General features: G+C 43.7%; 1 protein-coding gene across 3 annotated transcripts in view; it reads right to left on the bottom strand.

Moving 5' to 3' along the window:
• The window catches only part of LOC137344413 (zinc finger protein 76-like), a 56,109-nt gene extending 49,138 nt beyond the window's left edge, over positions 1–6,971 (bottom strand). For all 3 annotated transcript variants that reach the window (XM_068007362.1, XM_068007359.1, XM_068007361.1), the window contains exon 1: positions 6,879–6,971. The gene's annotated coding sequence lies outside the window, so the exon portion shown is untranslated. The remainder of the gene's footprint in view (positions 1–6,878) is intronic.
• Between the last annotated feature and the right edge of the window lie 14,457 nt (positions 6,972–21,428).

Here is a 21,428-nt window from a genome sequence, read left to right as displayed (position 1 = left end):
AAAAGCTTCTACAAGTATGTAAAAAGAAAAAGATTAGTGAAGACAAATGTAGGTCCCTTACAGTCAGAAACGGGAGAATTTATAATGGGGAACAAGGAAATGGCAGGGCAATTAAACAAATACTTTGGTTCTGTCTTCACGGAAGAGGACACAAATAACTTCCCAGGAATGCTATGGAACCAAGGGACTAGTGAAAAGGAGGAATTAAAGGAAATTAGTATTAGTAAAAAAAAAATAGTGCTGGGGAAATTAATGGGACTGAAAGCCGATAAATCCCCAGGACCTGATAATCTGCATCCCAGAGTACTAAAAGAGGTAGCCATGGAAATAGTGGATGCATTAGTTGTCATCTTCCAAAATTCTTCAGATTATGGAACAGTTCCTGCAGATTGGAAAGTGGCAAATGTAACCCCACTATTTAAAAAAGGAGGTAGAGAAGAAACAGGGAACTACAGATCGGTTACCCTAACATAAGTGGTAGGGAAAATGCCAGAGTCTACTATAAAGGATGTGATAACAGGACACTTGGAAAATATTAACGGGATTAGACAAAGTCAACATGGATTTATCGTGTTTGACAAACCTTTTTTTGAGGATGTAACTGTTAGAACAGATAAGGGAGAACCAGTGGATGTGGTTTATTTGGATTTTCAGAAGGCCTCTGATAAAGTCCTATATAAGAGGTTAGTGTGCAAAATTAAAGCACATGGGATTGGTGGTAATATACTGGCATGGATTGAAAATTGGTTAACAGACAGGAAACAGACAGTAGGAATAAATGGGTCCTTTTCGGGGTGGCAGGCAGTGACTAGTGGGGTACCGCAGGGATCAGTGCTTGGGCTCCAGCTATTCACAATGTATATCAATGATTTGGATGAGGGAACCAAATGTAATATTTCCAAGTTTGCTGATGGCACAAAACTAGGTGGGATTGTGAGTTGTGAGGAGGATGCAAAGAGGCTTCAAGGTGATTTAGACAAGTTGAGTGAGTGGGCAAATACATGGCAGATGCAGTATAACATGGATAAATGTGAAGTTATCCACTTCGGAAGGAAAAACAGAAAGGCAGAGTATTATTTAAATGGTGATAGATTGGGGAATGTTGATGTACAAAGGGACCTGGGTGTCCTTGCACACCAGTCACTGAAAGTAAACATGCAGGTGCAGCAAGCTGTTAGGAAGGCAAATGGTATGTTGGTCTTCATTGCAAGAGGATTTGAGTACAGGAGCAAGGATATCTTACTGCAGTTATACAGGGCCTTGGTGAGACCACACCTGGAGTATTGTGTGCAGTTTTGGTCTCCTTACTTAAGAAAGGATAGACTTGCCATAGAGGGAGTGCAGCGAAGGTTCACCAGACTGATTCCTGGGATGGTAGGACTGTCGTATGAGGAGAGATTGGGTCGACTAGGCCTGTATTCACTCAAGTTTAGAAGAATGAGAGGAGATCTCATTGAAACATGTAAAATTCTGACAGGGTTAGTCAGACCGGATGCAGGGAGGATGTTTCCCTTGGCTGAGGGGGTCCAGAATGAGGGGTCACAGGCTCAGGATATGAGATAGGACATTTAGGACTGAGATGAGGATAAATTTCTTCACTCAGAGGGTGGTGAACCTGTGGAATTCTCTACCACAGAAGGCTGTGGAGGCCAAATCACTGAATATATTTAAGAAGGAGCTAGATAGATTTCTAGACACAAAAGGCATCAAGGGGTATGGGGAGAGAGCGGGAATATGGCATCTCTGTCTTAAATGGGAGACCCCTTATTTTTAAACATTGGCCCCTAGGTCTAGTCTCTCCCACAAGGGGAAACATCCTCTCAGCATCTACCCCTTCTAATCCACTCAGGATCTTATATGTTTCAATAAGATCACCTCTCATTCTTCTAAACTCCAGTGTACACAGGCCCAACTTGTCCAACCTTTCCTCATAAGATAACCCCCTCATCCCAGGAATCAGTCGAGTGAACCTTCTCTGAACCGCCTCCAAAGCAATCATGTCCTTTCTTAAATAAATAAGTACTGTTAACAACCCATCTGTTGTATATTTTAGTTTGAAACCTTCCTATTTACTCATTTGGACAGTTAAGAGTGTCTTTCTTCACCATTCCTCCATTTACTTACTTTCTCCCTCTCGTGTGCTCTCCATCTTTCTATACTTGATGGGGCAAGCAATCAGCTCCCAGGCACGTGGCAATGTAATTCTGTACATAGCCACTTAGAGATGCATAGCCTCCCCACTGCTATTTCATCCTTTTCCTCCGAAGTCAGTTTCTTGTCTCCTCTCGGCAGCCCACACAAGATCGGAAATCTGCCATGATTTCTCTGCATGAACATATTGTTTTGTATTGACTGCCCCACTCTTGGTTTAGCAGACCTTTGTGTGTAACCTTGCACTAGTTACCTCAATGGACCATCTGACATCAGCAGCCATTCTCCACTGCTAAGAAATCAACCAGCTCTTCCAGTATGGTTGGTATCTAGTTGACAGCAATACACTCAACCTTGGAGTTTACTCATTGATTGTGTATTTATTGAAAGTTTTCCTAGCATTTACTTTCACTATGGTGATATTTTAACAGTTGATTTGACATTTTATTTTGCCAGAAACTTCACACTTTAGCTTCCAATTCCAGCCTCTTTCCCAGTTACTTGTTCAATGTACAACCTTGGTGTCCTGTTTGTCCCTGAGTTGAGCTTCAAACCCCACATGCAGTCCGTTACCAAGACTGCCTAGTTCCAACTTGCCCATCTTTAGCCCCAGTGCCACTGAATGTCATCCTCACCCTCGTCGCCTGCAGGCTTTACTTCTCTATGTTCTCCTAGTCTGCCTATCGAGCTCCACCCTACGCAAACTCCAATGCACACAGAAATGCAAGACCCCCCCATTCTGTGCTGATATCTGCTCACCTATTACCAAGTCCTCGTCAACCTCCGCTAGCTCTCAGTCCCTGTCCACTGATTTCAAAATCCTACTCATTTACACCTCCCTCTATGGCCTTGCTACACCATACTTCTGCAATCTAGCCAAGCTGTTCCAGTACAGCTACAACACTGGCATCTACCCGACAATGTGGAAAATTGCCCAGGTATGTCCTGTCCACAAAAAGCAGGACAAATCCAATCTGGCCAATTACCACCCCATTAGTCTACTCTCAATCATCAGCAAAGATGGAAGGTGTCGTCGACAGTGCTATCAAGCGGCACTGACTCACCAATAACCTGCTCACCGATGCTCAGTTTGGGTTCCGCCAGGACCACTTGGCTCCAGATCTCATTACAGCCTTGGTCCAAACATGGACAAAAGAGCTGAATTCCAGAGGTGAGGTGAGAGTGACTGCCCTTGACATCAAGGCAGTATTTGACCGAGTGTGGCACCAAGGAGCCCTAGGAAAATTGAAGTCAATGGGAATCAGGGGGAAAACTCTCCAGTGGCTGGAGTCATACCTAGCACAAAGGAAGATGGTAGTGGTTGTTGGAGGCCAATCATCTCAGCCCCAGGGCATTGCTGCAGGAGTTCCTCAGGGCAGTGTCCTCGGCCCAACCATCTTCAGCTGCTTCATCAATGGCCTTCCCTCCATCATAAGGTCAGAAATGGGGATATTCGCTGATGATTGCACAGTGTTCAGTTCCATTCGCAACCCCTCAAATAATGAAGCAGTCCCAGCCCGCATGCAGCAAGACCTGGACGACATCCAAGCTTAGGCTCATAAATGGCAAGTAACATTCGTGCCAGACAAGTGCCAGGCAATGACCATCTCTAACAAGAGAGAGTCCAACCACCATCCCTTGACATTCAACTGCATTACCATCACCGAATCCCCCACCATCAACATCCTGGGGGTCACCATTGACCAGAAACTTAACTGGACCAGCCATATAAATACTGTGGCCACAAGAGCAGGTCAGAGGCTGGGTATTCTGCGGCGAGTGACTCACCTCCTGACCCAAAGCCTTTCCACCATCTACAAGGCACAAGTCAGGAGTGTGATGAAATACTCTCCACTTGCCTGGATGAGTGCAGCTCCAACAACACTCAAGAAGCTCGACACCATCCAGGACAAAGCAGCCCGCTTGATTGGCACCCCATCCACCACCGGCGCACTGTGGCTGCAGTGTGTACCATCCACAGGATGCACTGCAGCAACTCACCAAGGCTTTTTCGACAGCACCTCCCAAACCCCCTTCCTCTACCACCTAGAAGGACAAGAGCAGCAGGCACATGGGAACAACACCACCTGCACATTCCCCTCCAAGTCACACACCATCCCGACTTGGAAATATATCGCTGTTCCTTCATCGTCGCTGAGTCAAAATCCTGGAACTCCCTTCCTAACAGCACTGTGGGAGAACCTTCACTACACACACTGCAGCGGTTCAAGAAGGTGGCTCACCACCACCTTCTCAAGGGCAAATAGGGATAAGCAATAAATGCTGGCCTCGCCACCGACGCCCATATCCCATGAACGAATAAAAAAAATCTCTTCCAGTTTGAGGTGCCATCTTAAACACTCTGCCCTTCTGACTTTGTGCAATCCCTCACCCCATCCCTTTTCATGCCCTTACACTCTGATATTTTCTTCCTAAACCCATCTGTATATCTCTGCCCAACTTCAAAAGTCTCATCAAACCCTATCTCTTCGACCACACCTTCACTCACCGCTCATAGGTCCTCTCCCATTTCCTACTCTGTGTTCATCCGCACTTGTAAAGCGCTGTGACAAAAACGTACCTTTCCCCTGTTGAATTTTTAACTTTTATTTCTTATTACTAGAAACCGTGTTGTGGTGGGGGTTAACACATGTCATAAAGGGTTAAGATTAACTTCTCTGCCTTTCCACTCTAAAATGCCATCTCTTCATCCAAGCTATCAATCACACCTCCTAATCTCTCCTTTCCTGGCACAGTGTTTTCTTTACACCTATTTATAAAGTACCCCAGAACATTTCTTTACGAAAAAGGCAGTATATAAATGCAAGTTGTTGTTGGTCCCAATGCGGACTTTGAAGATCGGATCAGGGATTTTAAAAGATCTGCATTTTTTAGTCCTCCTCTGAATATTGCCACATAAAAGTTAAAACATGAAATATTATATACAAAAAAGGTGCTTTTGAGCAATAGATTTTTTTTAGTGCTGCAATTGGAATGTAATTGGTCTGTGTTAATCTCTACATATTGGTGAAAATATCCATTGCAAAAAACCAAAAATATAACAAATGTCTTGGTTTGTTCTGACATGCTAAAGATGCTATAAGTGCAAGTTGTACTTTTTCTTTGTTTTAAACGTAAATTTAGCTGGTTTTGTATATTTTCCTAAATTTGGAGAAATCATCACTGAAGGTACTAATTTGAGTGTTTTTATCGGATTGAATCCTTCCCCTCCCCCACTGAACAAACAGATTCTAATATGATCTAGCTGTTGCACATTTCTTTTATGATATTTAAGTTTTGCAGCAAAGATATTTATACTTTTGGTTTGCGTAAACACTCCTGACCTACATCCCCAGTTTCTACAAACTGCATATTAAAGGTCAGGAGTAACAACTACGTTGCCAAGTCTCACTCATTGGGAATGGCAATCAATTTGGTTTAGAAATATGACCTATTTAGATGCTAATTACTCTTAAAAACAAACAGTTCCATTTTTAAATGTGATTTGCAATCTGCATCATTCTTAGTGATTAGAAATGTTACTCTTTAATAATTCCCAAATGTTGAGATCACTGGGTAATCAGCAGCAGGACGCAAAGTTAAATTGTGCTGTCGGAACAACTACAGAATGATTTTTTTTGTATATATAAATTTTTAAGTAGTTCAAATCTATAAAGAGGTGGACAATGCAAAAAAGTGTGGGTATTGCAACTTTAATTATTGCAAATAAAACTTCACAATTTGGACACAGGCACATTGACTGGAATTTTCATTATTTTTAAAAAGGTGACATTTTCAAATTCCAGCCTATTACAGCAGGCCACAAAACCTACACTAACCAAGACTGAGCAAAATACTAAAAGTTTAAAGCAGAGGGGGAAAAAAATGGAAAAATAAACAAATTCTGTGATGAAGCAAAACAGGCACACATTGCAGTATCCCAGGCACCATAAAAAGAACTCCCTAAAAACATCAACAGATGATTAATAAACATTATTTCGAATGTTAAAGAGATCAGAGCCCAAATCTCTTAACAATCAGATCACTTTGGCTGAAAAATGTGATGCGTTTTCGATGGGATATACAATAACCTCTATTAAAACTCTTGTTCCACTGGTACCAGGCGCTGGAGGCTGCACAACATCCCGGGAGGGATTAAAAACCATTAAGAGTGCTGGAAATACACAAGCAGATTCATCAACATCTGAAGCAAGGAAACAGTTAACATTTGGAGACCACCCCTCCCGACATCAGGTGCAGGCTGCACCCTCCAAACATTAACGTGCTCCCTTCACAGCTGCTGACCGACCTGCTGTGCATTTCCAGCACTTTCTGTGTGTATTTTCCGATTTGCAGCAGCCCTAAGGCACCGTGTATGTGTGTTTTATCTGTTTTTTCTGACCCAGACCTCCGCGCTGCCGGCCCCATTGACGCAGTTTACTTTGCTCTGCGGCAGACGGAGGGAGGTGGGGCGGCGGCAGAGGACATCTTAGAAGATTTCATCCATTAGCGCAGGACCACGGGGAGAGGGGGGGGAACCGGCGGACTAAAAGCCTGCGGTAGGCCGAGATCACACCCGTTGTTTGAAATAGAGGGCGAGAGGAAGGGGGCCGCCATCCCGCCTCTCGCCGAGTTTCCCCCGCCGCGTCTCTCCCGCCTTTCATTCCGGCGCCTCTTGGAGTCGGCGGCTGCTGCAACGCAGACTGGGAAAAAAAAATTTTACTAACCTTTTTTTCCAACAATTCCTCCGTGCGACCGCCATGCACCAGGGCAGGAAGCGCTGTGGCGGGAATCGCCGCCCCCGAACAGGCATCGGCGAATGTCACAGGCGCTGCGGCAATGCAAGAGAACATTGATATTCAGAGTCCCGGGCGCCCTCACTGCCGCGGCTTGCTCCAACCCCCCCCCCGAACAGGCATCGGCGATTGTCACCGGCGCTGCGGCAATGCAAGAGAACATTGATATTCAGAGTCCCGGGCCCCCTCTCTCGCTCTTTTCCCCCACCGCCAAGCCTCGCTCCAACCCCTGAACATGCATAAAGCGACATTCGCTATGCGCTGATATCAGAGCGAGGCAATATTCAGGGTCCGAGGCCTCTGAACCGGCATTTCGGACATGTAACAGGCGCTGCGGCGATGTCGGTGACTGGAAGTATTCAGGGTCCCGGGTGTCTAACCCGCCCCCAAACCCGAGGCCCGAAACACTCCGCCCCTGAACCTGTATAAATAAATCAATATCAAAGCCGTAAGGCTCCCAACCCATGATATTCAGAGGCCGGGGTAGAAGTCGATTCCCCCGAACGAGGATTAAAAAGTTGAATGAAATGCGCGATTGGATAGGGACAACAGTACAGGGTGATTGGCGGACCCCAGAACAGGTATAAAAACAGCACGGACCCAGTGAAAGGGGGCGGTCAATATTGATACTGAATTTCATATTGAGTTTGAGAGTGATGGAGTTAAGTTGGAAACTGGGATCTTAAATTTAAACAAGACCAATTATGTGGGTATGAGGGGTGAGTTGGCTGAGGTAGATTGGGAAATTAGGTTAAAAGATATGACGGTAGATAAGCAATGGCGAACATTTATAAGAAATAATTCCCAATTTCCAACGAATATACATTCCCTTGAGGAATAAAAACCCCATGGGAAAAGTGATCCAACTGTGACTAACTAGAGAAGTTAAGGATAGTATTAGATTAAAAGAAGAGGCCTACAGTGTTTCCAAAAAGAGTTGTAAACAATTTTACAACACCAAGTTATAGTCCAACAATTTTATTTGAACTTCACAAGCTTGCGGAGGCTTCCTCCTTCCTCAGGTGAATGTTGTGGAAATGTTCCACAACATTCACCTGAGGAAGGAGGAAGCCTCCAAAAGCTTGTGAATTTCAAATAAAATCATTGGACTATAACTTGGTGTTGTAAAATTGTTTACAATTGTCAACCCCAGTCCATCACCGGCATCTCCACATCACATCCAAAAAGAGTAGTAGGCCTGAGGATTGGGAGGGTTTTAGAAATCAGCAAAGGATGACCAAGAAATTGATAAAGAGGGAGAAAATTGAATATGAGTGTAAACTAGCAAGAAATATAAAAACTGATTGTAAGAGCTTCTACAGGTACGCAAAAACAAAGAGATTAGCGAAAGTAAACGTGGGTGCCTTAGAGGCAAAGACAGGAGAAATTATAATGGGGAATAAGGAAATGGCAGAGATGTTAAACAAATATTTTGTATCTGTTCACAGTAGAAGACACAAAAAACAAACCGTAAATAGTAGGGAATCAAGGGTCTAACGAGAGTGAGGAACTTAAAGTAATTAAGATTTGTAAAGAAAAAGTACTGGAGAAATTAATGGGACTATAAACTGACAATCCCCTGGACCTGATGGCCTACATCCTAGGGTTTTAAAAGAGATGGCTGCAGAGATAGTGGATGCATTGGATTTGATCTTCCAGAATTCCCTAGATTCTAGAACGATCCCCGTGGATTGGAAGGCAGCAAATGTAACCCTGCTATTCGAGAAAGGAGGGAGAGAAAACAGGGAACTATAGGTCAGTTAGCCTGATATCAGTAGCAGGGAAAATGGTCGAATCTATTATTAAGGACGTATTAACAGGGCACTTAGAAATCATAATATGATTAGGTCGAATCAACATGGTTTTATGCAAGGGAATTTGTGTTTGACAAATCTGTTAAGAGTTTTTTGAGGATGTAACTAGCAGGGTAGATAAGGGGGAACCAGTGGATGTGGTATTTTGGATTTTCAAAAGGCATTCGATAAGGTGCCACACAAGAGGTTATTACATAAGATTAGCACTCATGGGATTGGGGATAATATATTAGCATGGATGGAGAATTGGTTAACGGACAGAAAACAGAGAGTAGGAATAAACAGGTCATTTTCAGGTTGGCAGGTTTTAACAAGTGGGTTGCCGCAAATCAGTGCTTGGGCCTCAGCTGTTTACAATATATATCAATGGCTTAGATGAGGGGACCGAGTATAATGTATCCAAGTTTGCTAATGATACAAAGCTAGGTGGGAAAGTAAGCTGTGAGGAGGACGCAAAGAGGCTGCAAAGGGATATGGACAGATTAAATGAGTGGGCAAGAAGGTGGCAGATGGAGTATAATGTGAGGAAATGTGAAATTATCCACTTTGGTAGGAAGAATAGAAAAGCAGAATATTTTTTAAAAGGTGAGAGACTACGAAATGTTGGTATTCAGAGGGATTTGGGTGTCCTTGTGCACGAATCACAGAAAGTTAACATGCAGGTACAGCAAGCAGTTAGGAAGACAATTGGTATGTTAGCCTTTATTGCAAGGTTGGAGTATAAGAGTAAGGAGGTCTTGCTGCAATTATATAGGGCTCTGGTGAGACCATACCTGGGGTCCTGTGTACAGTTTTGGTCTCCTTACCTAAGGAAGAATGTATACTGCCTTAGAGGGAGTGCAACGAAGGTTCACTAGATTGATTCCTGGGATGAGAGAGTTGTCCTCTGAAGAGCGATTGAGTAGAATGGGCCTATATTCTCTGGAGTTTAGAAGAATGAGAGATGATCTCATTGAAACGTACAAAATTCTAAGAGGGCTTTACAGGGTAGATGCTGAGAGGATGTTTCCTCTGGCTGGAGAGTCTAGATCCAAGGGTCATAGTCTCAAGATAAAAGGTCATTGAGGTCCGAGATGAGGAAAAATTGCTTCACTCAGAGGGTTGTGAAAATTTGGAATTCTCTACTCCAGAGGGCTGTGGATGCTCAGTCATTGAGTATATTCAAGACTGAGATCGATAGATTTTTGCACATTAAGGGAATCAAGATATATGGGGATAGGGCAGAAAAGTGGAGTTGAGGTCGAAGATCAGCCATGATCTTATTGTAAACAATTTTACAACACCAAGTTATAGTCCAGCAATTTTATTTTAAATTCACAAGCTTTCGGAGGCTACCTCCTTCCTCAGGTGAACGATGTGGAAGGAAGGAGGTAGCCTCCGAAAGCTTGTGAATTTAAAATAAAATTGCTGGACCATAACTTGGTGTTGTAAAATTGTTTACAATTGTCAACCCCAGTCCATCACCGGCATCTCCACATCATGATCTTATTGAATGGTGGAGCAGGCTCGAGGGGCCATGTGGCCTACTCCTGCTCCTATTTCTGATGTTCGATGTGCCTCTGGTTGTTTTGGCACGTGAATCTCCTGAGCAGACTTGGTCCTGAGCACAATGCAGTACCTTAGCTGGGCTGCCTCTTATTGTCAAGTCCTAAATTACACAAGAGACCGTGTGGGAAATGGCTGGAAATCCATTGTTTGCTTTGCTGATGACAATTCATTAAAATGTTCACTGTTAACATCAATAATAATCACTCCACGACCTAAGACATTAAAAAAAAAGAGAGGGACTTGCATTTATTTGGAGCCTTTCACAACCTCAGGACCTCCCAAAGCACTTTACAGCCAACTAAGTGCTTTTGAAGTGTAATCACTGTTGTAATGTGGGAAAATTAAGTGCAGGGACAATTTTAGGAGTCTGCGACCCGTGTAATTGCAAGGGGGCCCAAGCGGGTCCAGTGATAAGTGCATTCTCAGAACTCGGTAATGTTAGCGCTGTGCGTTCGCTGAACTCGGTAATGTTAGCGCTGTGCGTTCGCTGAACTCGGTAATGTTAGCGCTGTGCGTTCGCTGAACTCGGTAATGTTAGCGCTGTGCGTTCTCTGAACTCGGTAATGTTAGCGCTGTGCGTTCTCTGAACTCGGTAATGTTAGCGCTGTGCGTTCGCTGAACTCGGTAATGTTAGCGCTGTGCGTTCGCTGAACTCGGTAATGTTAGCGCTGTGCGTTCGCTGAACTCGGTAATGTTAGCGCTGTGCGTTCGCTGAATTCGGTAGTGTTGGCGCTGTGCGTTCGCTGAACTCGGTAGTGTTAGCGCTGTGCGTTCGCTGAACTCGGTAATGTTAGCGCTGTGCGTTCTCTGAACTCGGTAGTGTTAGCGCTGTGCGTTCTCTGAACTCGGTAGTGTTAGCGCTGTGCGTTCTCTGAACTCAGTAGTGTTAGCACTGTACATTCTCTGAACTCAGTAGTGTCAGCGCTGTGAGTTCTCTGAACTCGGTAGTGTTAGTGCTGTACATTCTCTGAACTCGGTAGTGTTAGTGCTGTGCGTTCTCTGAACTCGGTAGTTTTAACGCTGTGCGTTCTCTGAACTCGGTAGTGTCAGCACTGTACATTCTCTGAACTCGGTAGTGTTAGTGCTGTGCGTTCTCTGAACTCGGTAGTGTCAGCACTGTGCGTTCTCTGAGCTTGGTAGTGTCAGCACTGTACGTTCTCTGAGCTTGGTAGTGTCAGCACTGTGCGTTCTCTGAGCTTGGTAGTGTCAGCACTGTGCGTTCTCTGAGCTTGGTAGTGTCAGCACTGTGCGTTCTCTGAGCTTGGTAGTGTTAGCACTGTACATTCTCTGAAATCGGCTGTTTCAATGTGAACATTCTCTGAACTCGGTAGTGTTAGCGCTGTGTGTTCTCTGAACTCGGTAGTTTTAATACTGTGTTCTCTGAACTCGGTAATGTTAGCGCTGTGCGTTCTCTGAACTTGGTAGTGTCAGCACTGTACATTCTCTGAAACGGCAGTTTCAACGCTGTGCGTTCTCTGAACTCTGTAGTGTTAGTGCTGTGCGTTCTCTGAACTCGGTAGTTTTAACGCTGTGCGTTCTCTGAACTCGGTAGTGTTAGCGCTGTGCGTTCTCTGAACTCGGTAGTGTTAGCGCTGTGCATTCTCTGAACTCGGTAGTGTTAACGCTGTGCGTTCTCTGAACTCGGTAGTGTTAGTGCTGTACATTCTCTGAACTCGGTAGTGTTAGTGCTGTACATTCTCTGAACTCGGTAGTGTTAGCGCTGTGCGTTCTCTGAACTCGGTAGTGTTAGTGCTGTACATTCTCTGAACTCGGTAGTGTTAGTGCTGTGCGTTCTCTGAACTCGGTAGTTTTAACGCTGTGCGTTCTCTGAACTCGGTAGTGTCAGCACTGTACATTCTCTGAACTCGGTAGTGTTAGTGCTGTGCGTTCTCTGAACTCGGTAGTGTCAGCACTGTGCGTTCTCTGAGCTTGGTAGTGTCAGCACTGTACGTTCTCTGAGCTTGGTAGTGTCAGCACTGTGCGTTCTCTGAGCTTGGTAGTGTCAGCACTGTGCGTTCTCTGAGCTTGGTAGTGTCAGCACTGTGCGTTCTCTGAGCTTGGTAGTGTTAGCACTGTACATTCTCTGAAATCGGCTGTTTCAATGTGAACATTCTCTGAACTCGGTAGTGTTAGCGCTGTGTGTTCTCTGAACTCGGTAGTTTTAATACTGTGTTCTCTGAACTCGGTAATGTTAGCGCTGTGCGTTCTCTGAACTTGGTAGTGTCAGCACTGTACATTCTCTGAAACGGCAGTTTCAACGCTGTGCGTTCTCTGAACTCTGTAGTGTTAGTGCTGTGCGTTCTCTGAACTCGGTAGTTTTAACGCTGTGCGTTCTCTGAACTCGGTAGTGTTAGCGCTGTGCGTTCTCTGAACTCGGTAGTGTTAGCGCTGTGCATTCTCTGAACTCGGTAGTGTTAACGCTGTGCGTTCTCTGAACTCGGTAGTGTTAGTGCTGTACATTCTCTGAACTCGGTAGTGTTAGTGCTGTACATTCTCTGAACTCGGTAGTGTTAGCGCTGTGCGTTCTCTGAACTCGGTAGTGTTAGTGCTGTACATTCTCTGAACTCAGTAGTGTTAGTGCTGTGCGTTCTCTGAACTCGGTAGTGTTAGTGCTGTACATTCTCTGAACTCGGTAGTGTTAGTGCTGTACATTCTCTGAACTCGGTAGTGTTAGCGCTGTGCGTTCTCTGAACTCGGTAGTGTTAGCGCTGTGTGTTCTCTGAACTCGGTAGTGTTAGTGCTGTACATTCTCTGAACTCGGTAGTGTTAGTGCTGTACATTCTCTGAACTCGGTAGTGTTAGCGCTGTGCGTTCTCTGAACTCGGTAGTGTTAGTGCTGTACATTCTCTGAACTCAGTAGTGTTAGTGCTGTGCGTTCTCTGAACTCAGTAGTGTTAACGCTGTGCGTTCTCTGAACTCGGTAATGTTAGTGCTGTGCGTTCTCTGAACTCGGTAGTTTTAATGCTGTGCGTTCTCTGAACTTGGTAGTGTCAGCACTGTACATTCTCTGAAATCGGCAGTTTCAACGCTGTGCGTTCTCTGAACTCTGTAGTGTTAGTGCTGTGCGTTCTCTGAACTCGGTAGTTTTAATGCTGTGCGTTCTCTAAACTCGGTAGTGTTAGTGCTGTACATTCTCTGAACTCGGTAGTGTTAGTGCTGTGCGTTCTCTGAACTCGGTAGTGTTAGTGCTGTGCGTTCTCTGAACTCGGTAGTTTTAATGCTGTGCGTTCTCTGAACTCGGTAGTGTCAGCACTGTACATTCTCTGAACTCGGTAGTGTTAGTGCTGTGCGTTCTCTGAAATCGGCAGTTTCAATGTGAACATTCTCTGAACTCGGTAATGTTAGCGCTGTGCATTCTCTGAACTCGGTAGTTTTAATACTGTGCGTTCTCTGAACTTGGTAGTGTCAGCATTGTACGTTCTCTGAACTCGGTCGTGTTAGCACTGTGCGTTCTCTGAACTTGGGAGTGTTAGCACTGTGCGTTCTCTGAACTTGGGAGTGTTAACACTGTGCGTTCTCTGAACTTGGGACCGTTTGTACTGTGCGTTCTCTGAACTCGGGAGTGTTAGTACTGTGCGTTCTCTGAACTCGGTAGTGTCAGCACTGTACGTTCTCTGAATTTGGTATTAGCACTGTGCATTCTTTGAAATCAGTAGTGTTAACGCTGTCCGTTCCCTGGGCTTGATAGTGTTAGCATTGTATTCTCGGAAATCAGTGGTGTTCGTGCTGTGCCTTGTCTGAATTCTGTAGCCTGCCTGACAATGACTGGATCAAATTACACATTCCAGAGAACTTGAATTACTGTGCAGCAGACTGGATCAATAATACACATTCCAGATAAAGGGTTGGGTGAGTATTGTCCTCTCACATCCTGTGGGTGGCAAGACCAGAATGTGTTACTGCCACCATTTATTTTGATGGTATGCACGTCCCTGTGACAGCCAAGAGCAGAAACGAACCAAAGCGTATTCATAGAGTAAGCTAATGGAACAAATATTCATTCTTTCCAATTGTTGCAGTCAAATAGGTCTCTGCTGAAGGTGTAAAGTCGCTAAAGATCGATAAAGTCGAGATTAGAATCATAGAATGGTTACAGCACGGAAGGAGGCCATTCGGCCCATCGAGTCCGTGCCGGCTCTCTGCAAGAGCAATCCAGCTAGTCTCACTCCCACGCCCTTTCCCCGTAGCCCTGCAAATTTTTTCCCTTCAAGTACTTATCCAATTCCCTTTTGAAAGCCACGATTGAATCTGCCTCCACTACCCCATCAGGCAGTGCATTCCAGATCATAACCATTCGTTGTGTAAAAAAAAAGTTTTTCCTCATGTCGCCTTTGGTTCTTTTACCAATCACCTTAAATCTGTGTCCTCTGGTTCTTGACCCTTCCACCAATGGAACATTTTCTCTCTATCTACTCTGTCTAGACCCTTCATGATTTTGAATACCTCTATCAAATCTCCTCTCAACCTTCTCTGCTCTAAGGAGAACAATCCCAGCTTCTCCAGTCTATCCACGTAACTGAAGTCCTTCATCCCATTCTTGTAAATCTCTTCTGTACCCTCTCTAAGGCCTTCACATCCTTCCTAAAGTGCGGTACCCAGAACTGGACACAATATGCCAGTTGTGGCCGAACTCGTGTTTTATAAAGGTTCATCATAACTTCCTTGCTTTTGTACTCTATGCCTCTATTTATAAAGCCCAGGATCCCGTATGCTTTTTTAACTGCTTTCTCAATCTGCCCTGCCACCTTCAATGATTTGTGCACATATACCCCCAGATCTCTCTGTTCCTACACCCCTTTTAGAATTGTGCCCTTTGGTTTATATTGCCTCTCCTCGGTCTTCCTACCAAAATGTATCACATCACACTTCTCTACGTTAAATTTCATCTGCCACGTGTCCCCCCATTCCATCAGCCTGTCTATGTCCTCTTGAAGTCTATCACTATCCTCCTCACTGTTCACTATACTTCCAAGTTTTGTGTCATCTGCAAATTTTGAAATTGTGCCCTGTACACCCAAGTCCAAGTCATTAATATATATCAAGAAAAGCAGTGGTCCCAGTAGCGGCCCGTGGAGAACACCACTGTACACCTCTCTCCAATCCAAAAAACAACCATTCACCACTACTCTCTGTTCCCTGTCACTTAGCCAATTTCGTATTCATGCTGCCACTGCCCCTTTTATTCCATGGGCTTCAACTTTGATGACAAGCCTATTATGTGGCACTTTATCAAACACCTTTTGGAAGTCCATATACACCACATCAACCGCATTGCCCTCTGTTACCTCATTAAAAATCTTAATCAAGTTAGTTAAACACGATTTGCCTTCAACAAATCCATGCTGGCTTTCCTTAATTAATCCACACTTCTCCAAGTGACTGTTAATTTTGACCGGATTATCATTTCTGAAAGTTTCCCCACCATCAAGGTTAAACTGACAGGCCTGTAGTTGCTGGGTTTATCCTTACACCCATTTTTGAACAAGGGTGTAACATTTGGAATTCTCCAGTCCTCTGGCACCACCCCCGATTCTAAAGATGTTTGGAAGATTATGGCCAGTACCTCCGCAATTTCCACCCTTACTTCCCTCAGCAACCTAGGATGCTTCCCATCCGGACCGGGTGACTTACCTACTTTAAGCACAGCCAGCCTTTCTAGTACCTCCTCTTTATCAATTTTTAGCCCATCCAGTTTCTCAACTACCTCTTCTTTTACTGTGATTTAACTCAATGCTTAAACTTATGGTCGCGTCTGTTGCCACCATAAATCAATCTCGACTTTATCGATCGTTAGCGACTTTACACCTTCAGCAGAGACTTATTTGACTGCAACAATTGAAAAGAATGAATATTTGTTCCGTTAGCCTACACTATGAACATGCTTTGGTATGTTTCTTGACTGTCACAGGGACGTGCTTACCATCAAAATAAATGGAATCGATTACTCTTTAAACATATGTAATGGTGATAATAGGGCAGTTTACACTACTATCCTTTCGGCTGATGAAGGGTTCAGCAATAAACTGCATAATAAGATGATCATGCCCTTCTGGTGCACAGAAGTGAAAAGATGCTGAAGAAACAGATTTTGCTAGAAGAGCAGTACTGGAAGTCTGTTTTGATAAGGTTTATCTCTATCGTTTGTCGCCTTGCTGAACAAAACCTGGCTTTCAGTGGGAAAACAGGTAAGCTTCTTGATCCTCATAATGGAAACTTTCTTGGCCAGATCGAATTGCAAGCTAATATAGATCCAATATGAGCGAGTATCTGAGATGCATCGAGAGGAAGGAGATTCGGAACAAATTGATTGAGCTCACGTCCTTCAAGCTATAATCAAATGGGTCCATTGTGCAAGATATCTTGGTGATTATGGCTTGCACTCCACATGTTAGTCACACCGAGCAGGTGTCTCTGACTTTGTGTATAGTTACCTGCGAGCTATCCATTAGTGCATTTGTAACAGAGCGTTTTGTCAGTTTGCTTGCCGCTGAGGGCAGCACTGGCGAGGGTCTGTGAAATACCCTACTAGGTCATCTCAAAAAACTGAATATTGATATCGCAGATTGCAGAGGACAATCCTATGACAACGGGAGTAATAAGAAAGGCAGCCAGCAGGGAGTACAATAAAGAGTGCTGGATATGAACGAGAAGGCTTTGTGGCATCCACAGTCTGAAACTGGCTCTTCGAGACTGTGCAAAGTCATCAGCATTGTCTGTGATGTTTTTCGGCATCCTGCCGTGCATCTACACGCTGTTTAGCTTCTCTTCTCAGCGCTGGTCTGTATCAAGGGAGCACATCACACAATCTACTGCGAGGGGGCTCTTAAATAACTGGTGGGAAAGTAGCATTAATAGAGCAAAGGTGCTTTGCTGTCAGCTAAAAGACATGCTCAAATGCTCTTGCCGTTCATGCAGTCGAGAAGAATGGCGGCATGACTGCATCGGCAGCAGAGAGCTTTGCCAATGAGATTGGCTCGTGGTGCTTCATTCTGTGCCTTATTATATGCTACAACCTTTTGTGCCAGATTAATCATGCAAGCAAAGCCCTAGCAGCAATATCAGTGTTGCCAGGAATGAGGTAATGCAGTATCTGCAGGCATATAGGGAAAAGGGACTCGCGTCTGGAAAGGTCAATGTGCGAGAAGTAGCAGAACAGATTGGAGCAGTAATGGAACTCCCTCAGGAAAGGCAAAGACAAAAGAGGCACATCAGCTAGATTGCTGTTGACATGCATTTCTGTGATACTTGTATTAGGTGGAAGAAGCTTTCCCCAACAGAAATTGATAAAGAACTATGTGAGGTCAACTCTGTCGCAAGAGCGTTTAAACGGCCTGGCAGAAATCTCGACTACTCAGATATTATAAAAGATTTCACTGCAGCCAATGCACGAGAAGCTAATTTGAGTTGACATACGGCTCATATTCTGAAATAACATTGGTGTTTCAAGACCTTTATAATCATTTGATCTCATTTACTCTTGTTTTCATTTTGTCATCTACAGTCCCCACCATTTATAGTGGGTATGTTGGTGTTAACCCAATTTGCCCGTTATATGTGGAGGACGGTAAAACCAAAATGATAGGTAACCAATATATTTTTTAAAAACAAGGAAATCTCACTTAGCAACTGCCTCTCCTAATTGTTAACAGTTGCATCCAGAGTCTCATCACTGAGGTAATCACACTTTGACGAGGTGCGAACAGCTGATTGAAACTACTTGAACACCCGAATTTGGTTAAAAGCGACAGAGCCTTTTAAATGGGTAAGTACAGGGTGAGAAGTTATTGAACTGCCCGAAATAGTGGGTGCGCTTAATACATTATAGGCACAGTGGAGACTGTATTTTTATATTGCCTATTCCAAACATGCCTTTTCACGATCATACATATGCGGATTTGACAACAGGTTAAATAGGTAGTATTTAGTATCGTTGTCTAGTAAAATGTATGGGCCCCAAACCGAACCTTTGCATGGCAGCCCCGCAATGCAGTGGAAAACTGGCTTCTGCTTAATTAAATATTTTTGGTGATCAGTTTGCATTTTAGAAATTTCCAGATGCACCACTGGCCTAAGTGCGGTAACTGTTATGTAGGTAAACATGCACGAACGTACGGAAAAGTGTAACTCAATAGAAAAAGATTGTTCGGTATTTATAGAAATTCAGCTGCCTCGTTTCCCTAAATTACTACAGTGACTACACTTCAGAAATACTTCATCGGCTATAAAGCGCTTTGGGACGTTCTGAGGTTGCGAAAGGCATAATATAATTGCAATTTCTTCCTTCTTTCAAAATCATCGTGTTCTTTATATATCTGCTAACGATTTTATTATAAATAGCAAACAGCAGAAATCTTTCCACGTTGTTATTCAGAGTTCGGGATACTTAATTCTGTCTATCATCAGCTCCCTCCCACCACCATCAAAAATGAATCCGAGCAAGAGGTACTAACCAAACTACAGAGCACGTGCCTGGCTTCTTACGGAAGAAAAATCGGCAAAATTTCTCCCCGACACCAGAAGACAGTTAAGGAAAATTCCACAATTTCCATCTATATCTTTAATATGGGCTTATCCCCTTCATGTCCTCAGCAAAGCTGGTACTTCCATGCATCTCTGGAGCTTCCAACATGGACTGCCCAGCTGTGGGGTGTTGACTGAACTGGAATCCCGTGTTGTTCCCACTGTTCTTACTTTCAAGCAAAAAAAGAGGCAAAGGAATGCTGTTAGGAGGCAGGATTTGTCCCAGTTGGTATAATTGAAAGTAGTAGCTCGCTGTGTGAAGAGCTGCTCAGCCACTGCCTGCATCCCACCATTCCATGGTGCAGCATTTCTGAGAGTGGCCCTCAAGGAAAATAGTGCATACAAGAATCTAATACAAGTGCACAAAGCAGATAGACGTGAACTTTGACGAACAGAATTTCAGACCTTTGACAGAAAGACCCTCATATAGTTGTCTTCAATTCCACCCTTTGTTTCTTATAACTTTTGGAATAATTTCTTTCTCCTGAATAATAGAACAATCTGACAATTCCCGAATGGGGATACTGATCTTATCAGGAACATGAAGCTATCAGGCGCCCAGCCTATCTAACCTGAGCAGCTGACAAAGGTGGGACTGGACTGCAAGATATCATTTCCTTCAGCGTTCCCTGGCAGATCCACAATGCAAATGTTATTCCTTTTATTTATTTTCATTTTTTTGAAACCAAGGAAGCGATTACCTTGGCCTACTTAAGTGGTTTGTCCACTAACACTCTTTAGTTTTCATTCACAAAGATCCTGAAGAAAGAACTGGCATTTATGGAGCACCTTTTACATCTGCAGGATTTCCCAAAGTACTTTACAGCCAATGGCAAATGCAGCAGCCAATGCATGCACAGCAACATCCCACAGACAGTAAGTGAAATGAATGACCAGTTAACCTGTTTAGTGGTGTTGATTCAGGGATGTATGTGAGCAAGACACTGGAGAATTCCCCTGCACTTCTTCAAATAGTACCATTGGATCTTTTACATCTACCTGAATAGGCAGATAGGGCCTTGGTTTAATGTTTCATCCAAAAGATAGCACTCCCTCATTACTGCATTTAAGTATCAGCTGAGATTATGTGCTCCAAGTCCTGGAGTGGGGCCTAAAATCCTGACCCTCTGATTTAGAGGCACTATTACCAAGCCAAGCTGACAATCCCATCTTTCATTTCCTATTCTCTTTTCTCTATTTCCATGAGTGGGTCCCTTCAAAGCTATGACTGCAGGGGTCAATTCTTGCAGCCACTTTATACTGAAATTTGTTTTCTCGTTCACTTCTGGAGCATAACCAGTGTGTTACTCTGCTTCATTGCAGCCATCTGATTGTAGTGGGCTCCAGAGGTTTGTCACACTTTTGATACAGGATTTCCTTCACCTGTCAACATTTATTATTCATTCTAGAGTTATAGCTAGGCCGGTATTTATTGCCTATCCCTGGTTGCCCTGAGAAGGTGGTGATACAACTTAAGACTTTAAGGCGCTTGAAGAAAAAAAAATTGTAGGCAAACTTTAATCATCAAATCTTATTTCAGATGTCACAACTATTTCAGAAGTGTTGTAATAGAGCAAGATATTTAAAGTATGATTGGCTTTTGTTATTTCACCAAACTAGGTTAAATTATGTTGTACCTCTTCCAGTTACATTCAAAAGCATTAGACAAATAGTGAGATTGTCAAAAGATGTAGGGGGTGGAATTTTCTGTGTATTTGTGCCTAGAGACAACTGTAATTGGGGCATAAAGCAAGTAAATGGGGTAAACGATTGAGGAAATTCAGGCTCAAGTCTTTTACGCACGTAATTATGCTACACCTTAATTTCCTCGCTCTTTCACACTCGTCTATCCCTGCGCCCGAATGCATCCCGGCTCATTATAATGGCTTTTCCCCCGGTCTAAAGAGCCATGCAGGTGAATTTCCAGAAATCACGCTGCTTCAAAATGGGTATAAAATTAAGCCTAGAATTTTAGGCACAGCAGAATACAGTCATTTTTCTGGTGTTTTATTTCAATTCTTTGTCAGCGATTTAAAAAACAATTATGCTCACTGAGACCTGGTCTGTATTTTATGTTTCTTTGAATGCATTTTAATGGCATCGGTATAAGTTATATAAAAATTGAAGAGCTTCCACGATTGCATGTGCTTAAGCATGCTGTGGCTAATGTGCATGAGTGCTGGTTAGATGGCTTGAAACCTTCATTTTTATACTTAAAGAAGGAATGTATGGTGCGAGTTCAGCACTTTCCTCGGGGCCCAGTTGTTTACGCTGATTTAAGCCCATTTTTTACGTATACTAATGAGGTTTGCAAGAAATTGAGGTGTAGTCATTGACCAATTGGGCGCAATTTTGGGTGTAACTTCCCGATTATGCCCCCGTGGGAGATTCCACCCAATGGGATCAGGTATTGCACAGCCAACAGAATATTCACAAATACCAAAAGTGTAATTTCTTTGTCACTGAGCATGTCGTGTGATGGAGGTCAGGCAAACTGTAATTCTATGCAGTGACCTGCAGTCCCAATACACAAGAAAATAAGAACGTTTCAAATATGGATCCTGCTCAGTTCCAAGTTTCAGAGTATCAGCAAAACCCG

The sequence above is a fragment of the Heptranchias perlo genome, chromosome 27 (assembly GCF_035084215.1).
Source record: "Heptranchias perlo isolate sHepPer1 chromosome 27, sHepPer1.hap1, whole genome shotgun sequence".
In the NCBI taxonomy this organism is placed as follows: Eukaryota; Metazoa; Chordata; class Chondrichthyes; order Hexanchiformes; family Hexanchidae; genus Heptranchias; species Heptranchias perlo.
The sequence above is the reverse complement of the archived record's forward strand: the minus strand, read 5'-3'. Positions and strand labels throughout refer to the sequence as shown.